The 9,063-nt window shown below is 38.4% G+C and overlaps 1 pseudogene; it reads left to right on the top strand.

The window, feature by feature from the left end:
• Positions 1-1,435: 1,435 nt before the first annotated feature.
• LOC131757250 (developmental pluripotency-associated protein 4 pseudogene) lies at positions 1,436-2,343 on the top strand (annotated as a pseudogene).
• Positions 2,344-9,063: the final 6,720 nt, after the last annotated feature.

Here is a 9,063-nt window from a genome sequence, read left to right as displayed (position 1 = left end):
CCTCGAACCTCTGTCATTGTGACACATAAATCTCAATATCCTGACCAGTCTTCTTTCTAGTACCCAGGTTCATACTGCCTACTGGACAGTCACACGTAGATATTTAATTTGTACTTCAAACAAAAAACATGTAAAACTGATTGCATTATTTCCCTTGCCTTACATGTTTCTCTAGTTTTATTCGTTCTCCCAGTGTAATTAGAAATGCAAAATTGTAAAAGAACTTGTAAAATGTGTATCTTTATGAATAATTCCATGTCTATCCTTATATCCTCCTCTGTGAAAGCTTCCCTGGCTCTTCTTTCCTCTAAGCTCTACAACTTCTTAAATATGACAAGTTTATTACAGCCCCTGGGGGTTACCATCTTCAATTATAAAATAGGGATTGTAATTTCATTTGCCTTCATAAGATCGTTATGGTGGGATCATGGTGGTTACTGGATAACTTCTTCTGCTTAATTATTTTAATCTTACTTTCTACATTTTCTATAAAGGGCATGCATTTAACTTTAAAAATAACAAAAAACCTCACGAAACTAAAGCAAAAAATACATCAAGAGCATTTTTTCATGTCATTTTGTGATTATTTTGACCCAAAAGTAAAATATGCCCATTGTTTTAAGTTAAAAGCGTAATCACTGAATATATAATCAAAAGTAAGTCCCGGGCTTCCCTGGTGGCACAGTGGTTGAGAGTCCGCCTGCCGATGCAGGGGACGCGGGTTCGTGCCCCGGTCCGGGAAGATCCCACATGCCTCAGAGCAGCTGGGCCCGTGAGCCATGGCCGCTGAGCCTGTGCGTCCGGAGCCTGTGCTCCGCAACGGGAGAGGCCACAATAGTGAGAGGCCTGCGTACCACAAAAAAAAAAAAAGTCCCTCCATCCCTGGCAGGAAAAATTGTGTTTAACAAAATTAATTTCCTCTTTTCCTGGGCACACAGCCAAATCACTACACTGGCAGTTAGGTATGGCCTTGTGATAAGTTCCTAACCAATAAGTAAAAGTGTATTGTGTCACCTCCAGGCTTTCCCATAAAAACCTCCCACATGCCACTCTCTGTGATCTTTGCCCTTCTTTCAGCTGAATTTTAATATCCAAGAAAACTTTGGAAGCCACAGGGAAAAGAGACTACAAACATGATCTCCTTGAGTTCCTGAATGACTCGATGAAGTAAGAGATGGTGACCTCCATCATTACAGTTAGTGCAGAATCTCCATGAATTGATAAGTGAAAAAAAATTCACTTCTGTTGCATTTGAGTCATTATACAATCTGCAGTCTATATGTTACAACAGTAAGCCAATTTTAAATACATTTGGCTTCCCAAATGAACTGCTTATGGTAATTAGAATAGACTGCATTTTTTTCTGTGATAAAGAGAACACAAAATCAAGAAGTAAGGAGAGTCTCCTGTTTTATCAACCTTGAAATTTCTGAGCATGGAGAGCACAGACAACAAGTAGTACAATTCCACAAAGAAGGCAGAGGAAGAATATATGAGTTGCAAATTCCAACTTACATCAGTAGATGCCGAAGAGGGACAGGGGGCTTCTAGCAAACCAGATATACTAGAAAACTCAGCAAAGGGGACCAAAAGAAAAAGATTTATAAAAAATAACAAAACTTGCTGTCCACGAAAAATGCCACAATGTTGTGACAGTGTGAAACCTCAGAAGAAGACAAGGCCGATTCTTCCTTCACCTTCTGTACTGCCACCTGTCAACCTGATTCACAGGGACGTTGTGTGTGCTTGGTGCCAGCAGTTAAAACTAAGCACCAAAGGCCTGAAACTAGATGGATATAAAGGACACTGTGAACTTGCCTACCCTCATCAAAAAAAACATTCCTGCCACAGCCGAGGAGGCCAGGATCCTATCTCCATTGAGAAGAAAATCAGAGTTGGACAAGGGGGAACTACCTCTGGAATGTTCTGATAAACAGATGTCTTTTGAAGGGGCTGCTCCTCCTGAGGAGGGAGCACGTGCCCTTGAAGGAGCTCCTGCTCTTCAGGGAGTTGTATCAACTTCTGTCCCTGACCCGGGAGCTGTGTTTGCCTCTTCAAGCAGAATGACAGCCAGGGCCGTGAAGATGGAGTCGGTGTAATCACAAGAGACCTGTGGGGTCTGGTGGTGCACATTCATGGGAGAGGTCTCCCTGCTAACACAGAGGGCTGCGTTCATTTACAGTTTCATACTGGACAGGCTTGGGTGCCTGATAAACGAAGGAGGGTGTCTGCACTCTTCTTGTTACCTGCCAGCAATTTTCCACACCTCCACACCTGGAGGACAATATGCTGTGCCCTGAGTGTGTACACAGGAATAAAGTATTAACGAAAAGCCTGCAGTGAGATCACAATACCAGTAAAAAAGGATACAGCTATGATTATAATTAATGACAGAGAAGTGACTACAAGTCAACTCCACGGTGCCATTTGACAGCTGAACTCTGCTCCGCACTCTCCATGCTTCCCGCTTACAGGGTGCACAGCCTGCTTACAGGGTTGCGTGTAAAAAGCCTGTGAACTGACCAAAGTGGAAGTGGCTATCTCTCCAAAGATTCCCAGCCCTAAGGGAGCAGAAGAGAAAGGAGACGGGGACATTTTAAAAATGCCAATTCGCTGAATGGAATTAATGTACTTGAAAGTGCCTCAAGTAAATTTCTACATTGGGCAAGATGGGGCTTATAGGCAAAAGTTCAAATTTGGTTATGTACCCCTTCAAACTTATCATCACCAGGAATAGTAAGAGCAGCAACGTGTCTCCTGATGTCATACAATATATCACTGATAATATTCTTACCCCAAAGAATCTTTTCACAAGGAGGCAATCAGTCCTGATTATGCCTCTTGCCTCCGCATAATTAAGTGAGCTTACCTTGTTTTGGGTGGCAGTTACTTAGATGCACCCATATGTAAATATTCACAGAGCTATGCACTTAAGATGTCTGTATTTTACTTATATGTAAATTACATATAATTTTTTTAAGTGTCCTACATTGAATGATGGATTACAGTGCCTCTACTAAAAAGGCAACTAGAAAATTTTGAAATTAAAGCTTTTATTTTAAAACTAAAAAAAAAGAAAACCCCAAATCCATAATAGTTTAACACAGTAAGCACTTATTTTTTGTTCCTACAAACTTCTTGCAAGTCCTGGTTACCTTCAGGCAGGTATTTTATATGTGTCAGCCAGCCAAACTGTTTTTATCTTGTGGCTCGTGTTTTCAACACAAGACCCTTGCTTGAATACAGAGAGAGAAACTGGTGAGTTTTAAAAGGGCTTTTCATTTTTGTCAGCTCAAAAGTCACTCCCAGTCACATTTTATTTGCCAGAACTAGTTTCGTGGCTCTAGGTAAATGCAAGAAGTTTGGAAAGTATAATCTTCTGTATGTCCAAAAAGGAAAAGAGAACTGGATATAAGTGAATACTAGTCATGTCTACCACACAACTGTATCTATTTCATGCAAGCATATTCATAAAATATTAGATAAATGAGTCTACTATAGATAGCATTTGATGTCTTGCTTTTTTTATAGAATATATTTTGCAGATAACAATATAGACCATTCTATAAACAAGGTCCTACTGTATAGCACAGTCAATATCCTATGATAAATCATAATGGAAAAGAATATTTAAAAAGAATGTATATATATGCATAACAATCACTTTGCTGTACAGCAGAAATGAATACAACATTGTAAATCAACTACACTTCAAAAAAAAGAGATATAGATCATTTTGTCTTTCTTAAAAATAAATGTATTTATTTATTTATTTTATTTTTGGCTGCGGTGGCTCTTCGTTGCTGTGCGCGGGTTTTCTCTAGTTGCGGCGAGCAGGGGCTACTCTTCGTTGCGGTGTGTGGGCTTCTCATTGCGGTGGCTTCTCTTGTTGCAGAGCACGGGCTCTAGGCTCATGGGCTTCAGTAATTGTGGTGTGCGGGCTTCAGTAGTTGTGGCATGTGGGCTCAGTAGTTGTGGTGCACGGGCTTAGTTGCTCTGCGGCAAGTGGGATCTTCCCAGACCAGGGCTCGAACCTGTGTCCCCAGCATTGGCAGGCAAATTCTTAACCACTGCACCTCCAGGGAAGCCCCGGTCACTTCTTTTTAAGTGCTGCATTTTTAAAATATGTCCCTTATTGGTGGACATTTAACTTACTTCATGTATTTTCTATTGTGAACAAACGTTTCTATTGCAGTGAATGTTCTTTGGGTATGTACAGGACTATCAATGGGATAAATTCCTAGAAATAAATTTGCTAGGCTATATTTGCATTTTTAATTTTGATATACATTTTCATGATTATAAAATTTATAATTTCCTCTCAATGAGTTTGCATCAATTTACATTCTTACCAACAGTTTATAAGGGCATTTGTTTCCCTTCAACCTTGCAAACATAACATATTAGCAAAATTATGTGAAGAGGGTATCATGTAATCTACATACTAGCCCATCATATATTTATATTTAACTAAATCAACTTTTCTCAACATTTATTTTATTTCAGAATTATTACAAATGTTGCACATAAAAATGTATCCACATTGTGATTATTTTATTAGAATTCACTTTTAGAAATGGAATTACTGGATTCAAGAGTGTGAAATACTTCTAAGTTTCTTAACACATCAAATTGCTTTACAAAAGGTTTTAACAATTTACACTACCACCAGAGTTATATGAGGGCCCATCTTACTGCACCTTCATCAATATTAGTTTTTACAATATTTCAGTCTTTGAAAACTTGCATACATAAGGCCACAACTTCAATTTGATAATATGCCATCTCTGAAATGACTAACTCATGAGAGATTATCTTGGCAGATTCCATTATCAAAAATACTCTAGGGGGAAAATTTCTTTTTAATTGAACATCCTTTTAAAATTTAGCATCCTTTCTCTGGGGAAATCACACTTCCCAAGTTGCATGTGGTTCTTGTGAAGATGTCAATCGTATAAGCCTGATGAAAGATTCCCCTATCTCCCACTGTGGCCAAGTGCCCCAGGCTGTGCCAATTCAAGATCTTCTTTAATAGTGATAGAACCGGGCTTTCCTGGTGGCGCAGTGGTTGCGAGTCCGGCTGTGATGCAGGGCACACGGGTTCGTGCCCCGATCCGGGAGGATCTCACGTGCCGCGGGGCGGCTGGGCCCGTGGGCCATGGCCGCTGAGCTTGTGCGTCCGGAGCCTGTGCTCCACAGCGGGAGAGGCCACAGCAGTGAGAAGCCCGCATACCGCAAAAAATAAAAAAAAATTGATAGAACCTAGAGTAAAGGAGTCCCCACCTCCTTTTATGGGTTGCTTAACTGAGAAGAAATAATACGAGAGCTGCCAGGGGGTATGTCTTATTTAAAATATGAAGAATGAAGTTAAGGAAAAATAAGCAAAGAGGAGTGCATAATTCCTGCCCTAGATGCTTTGTTTTTCTATAGCTTTTCCTTTTAGCTTCTAAACTACCCTATTCTTCCCAGACAGTGAGCTTTTTTTTTTTTTTTTGGGTATAAGCTAATTTGAGTTACGTTTCTGCCATTTGAGACTGAAATAATCCTAACTAATATGCACACTAAAGCAGTACACTTACATCTTTCTTTGCTAATTTGCATTCTAATAACCAGAATGTCATTCAGCATACACAATACAAATCTTACTAAATTTCATAAAGAAAGCAGTGTTAAATCTACAAGTGCCTCCCAAATAATCAAGGTGTTCTTCCTTTCTTTATTTTTCATCTAACCAAGTGCTCAGAAAATGAAATGATGTTAAAACGGAAACTACTTTTTGCGAACAGAGTGAGAGTAACGGTTCCAATTATCTACCAGTTTTCCAGCCACATTAATACAATTCTACTAATTAAAAAAACCTGAGGGGCCTTCCCTGGTGGCGCAGTGGTTGCGAGTCCATCTGCCGATGCAGGGGACACGGGTTCGTGCCCCGATCTGGGAAGATCCCACACGCCGCGGAGCGGCCAGGCCCGTGAGCCATGGTCGCTGAGCCTGTGCGCCCGGAGCCTGTGCTCTGCCACGGGAGAGGCCACAACAGTGAGAGGCCCGCGTACCAGAAAAAAAAAAAACCTGAGCCTTTCCTGGGTGCAAGACCATGTATCAGATATCACAGAAGAAGACGAAACAGAGGCAACCTTATTCTCAGGTTAATACACTGTCCAACAGAATGGAAAAATCCATGGAGACAAAAGGATTAATTCGGTCATTACATGTTTATTGAGCATCTGTTGTCTCCAGTCACCATTCTAAAGGGCTGTGAATACAGTAGTGCATGATGTAGGCAAGGTGTCAGCATACAGGGAGTGTACATTTTAATGAGGGAGACATACACTAAGTAGTGCTAGGGAGTAAAACGTGATGATAGAACAGCCAGTGACTGGGAGGTGACTTTACCTTGTATGGTCAGAGAAGATCTCTTGGCTGTGGCAGAATGTAAGTTAAGACTTGGATGACAAGAGTCAACCAGAAAGAACTGAAGAAAATATTCCAGGATGAGTGAACAATTAGTGCAAGGCCTCAAGGCCTTTATTATAAGACATATACTATATAGTATATAGTAAAAGTAAGAGTATGCTAAGGTACCCTAGGACAGGAAGCTATGGGAACTCAGAGGTTCAAGAAGAAATATGTGGAAGTGGAGATAGGGGATTTGTGAAAAAATCCAAATGAACCTCAAGTTTCAGTAGGTTGTCATCAAAGGGACATGTGTCTCAAGGTCAAGGAATAGAACTCAAGTATTAGAGATCTGTTGGAAAACATAGTGTCTATAATTAACAATAGAGTGTTGTGCACTTAAAAACTTGTTAAAAGAATAGATATCATGGTAAGTGTTCTTACCACAAAGATAAATCAAGAGAAAGTCAAGAAACAAATCTTTTGGAAGTGATGGGTATACAATTACCTTGATTATGGTGATGCTATCATGAGTGAAGGTGGATTTCCAAACTCATCAAAATGTATACATTAAATATGAGCAATTTTTGTTTATTAAGCATACCACAACAAAGCTGGAAACAAAATAAAAACATTAATAATTTCTAATAAACAATCATAATCTTCCACCACAACACCATTTTGTGTTGGTAAGTGTGTTTAATACTTACCAACACAAAATGGAAGAGTAACCTCAGGAAGTCTTTAGTGGACTTTTTCAAAAAATGTCATAAAAGAAAACCTGGTCACTTATTTCAGAATCTCAGATTAATTTTCCCTATATCCAAGATATTAATAATTTCAAGAAAGAAATTTAATTTTAATTTTTAAAACTTGGAATTATATCCTCGTTTCTCCCTGTCCAAAGAAACTGATTTTTAATATTCGTTTCACAGTCTGAGAAACAAAGATATATTCTCATTACCTGAAATTTTCAAATATTTGAGTGAACTCAGGCAACTACAACACAATACAAAGCCTATTAGATGTAGTTTGTTACAATGAATACTTAAGGTATCAAAATATGTGAATTACTTTCATATTTTGTAAGTAGAGATGATTTAAGGTCATTTCTTTAAATAATATCAGACTCATTCCCTTGCATTCAGATATGCTTTCAAAAGGTAAAAAAAAAAAAAAAAAAAAAAGGAGTGAGGTTTGTAAGATTTGATGCAATATAGATGCTCAGCGTTTTTGAAATTTAGCTTAATTTTACCTAAAAACACAATGTAAAAATGTGCAGATGCACCTTTTGAATATTGCATGAAAAAAAGTTTAAACATTGGTAGGAGTTGAAGGAGAAGATATAAGACCCTTTTTATATCTCTTTGCTTTGATTAGATTAAGGATGATGGAGATAACATGTTTTTAATTACCCACATCTCTGCCTGCTTATCTATCAACATAACCACCAGCAAAACCAAATATCTGCAGTGAAGTTACACAGTGAGTGGTCTGCTCATCTGGGCTTGGTGTCAGCCATGTCCTCTCCAGCACTGAAGCCTCAGAAGGTACTTAACATAATTTCAAGAAAACGTAGCATATTAAATGTTTCCTCAGTCCCCCTAAACTCCTTGTTGATTAGATCCAATTACAAATCCCCCCATATGATTTACAAATATCTAACTGTTTTAAATTTTCAATTTTAATTATTTGTGCTTTAGAAGTACTAACCAGGAAGGAGAAATGAAAAGAAAGAAATTAGGGAAGAAGCCTCTATTTTATTTCTAAAGAAAGTAATGCTGGAGGTTACAATTAATATTCCTTTCAAATATAGTACTTCTTTTTGAGAGGGATAAAAACACATAAGTAATTAATACACACTGTCCCAAAATAAAATAAAACTTTAAAAAATCAAAATATTTATGATGTTTTCCCAACTTTGTTTTTAGAGACTGGGACCGGTTTGCCTGTCTCTCTCAACTCAGAAGGTGATGTCTCACACACTGTCCTTGCTGAGTTCAATAAATCTGACACTCGTCCTGCTGAGCTGATGTAATTCACATCTCACCTCACTTCAATTTGTCTGAATTCCTTTGATCACAGCTGCCATATATCCTGATACTTTTATTCATAACTAAGGAAAACACTTTGGATGCTGCCTTCGGCTTTCTTCCACCAAAAGCTGACACATTTTAATTCAATAGCTAACCCCTCATAGCTTAATCATTTCAAGTACATTATGATATTTATTTTATATATTTTAAGTTGTTAATAGTTGTCTACCCTTTCAAAAGAGATATTTTTCTTCCTGCAATCAAATTGCCTGTCTTTCTCTATGCTGGAAGTTGTTATTCATCCTTTGATAAAGCAAGGCGATTCAAAGCCAGAAAAGCCAACCTAACACTTTGATCACATCACACTGACATATGAGATGCATTACCTCAAAATGTGGCTTTAAAAGATCCAGATACCTCAGGTAAAATTATGGCAAAAAGTCTTCCTACAACTATTCTGTTTAGGCCACAAGTTGGTTTTTTTTTAATCTCTAACTTTAACCTTTTAGACAGATATAGGACCTTGACATTCTGTAAGTTTCCCAGCTCTTGCTATAGGGAGAAAGATGTCTTCATAAATCTCTCCCAGAAGAGCATGGCCATTTAAACTGTTAGAGCTAGAAATTCTGTGATA

This window comes from Kogia breviceps, chromosome 5, assembly GCF_026419965.1.
Source record: "Kogia breviceps isolate mKogBre1 chromosome 5, mKogBre1 haplotype 1, whole genome shotgun sequence".
NCBI lineage: Eukaryota > Metazoa > Chordata > Mammalia > Artiodactyla > Physeteridae > Kogia > Kogia breviceps.
This window is presented reverse-complemented; position numbering and strand designations above follow the sequence as displayed.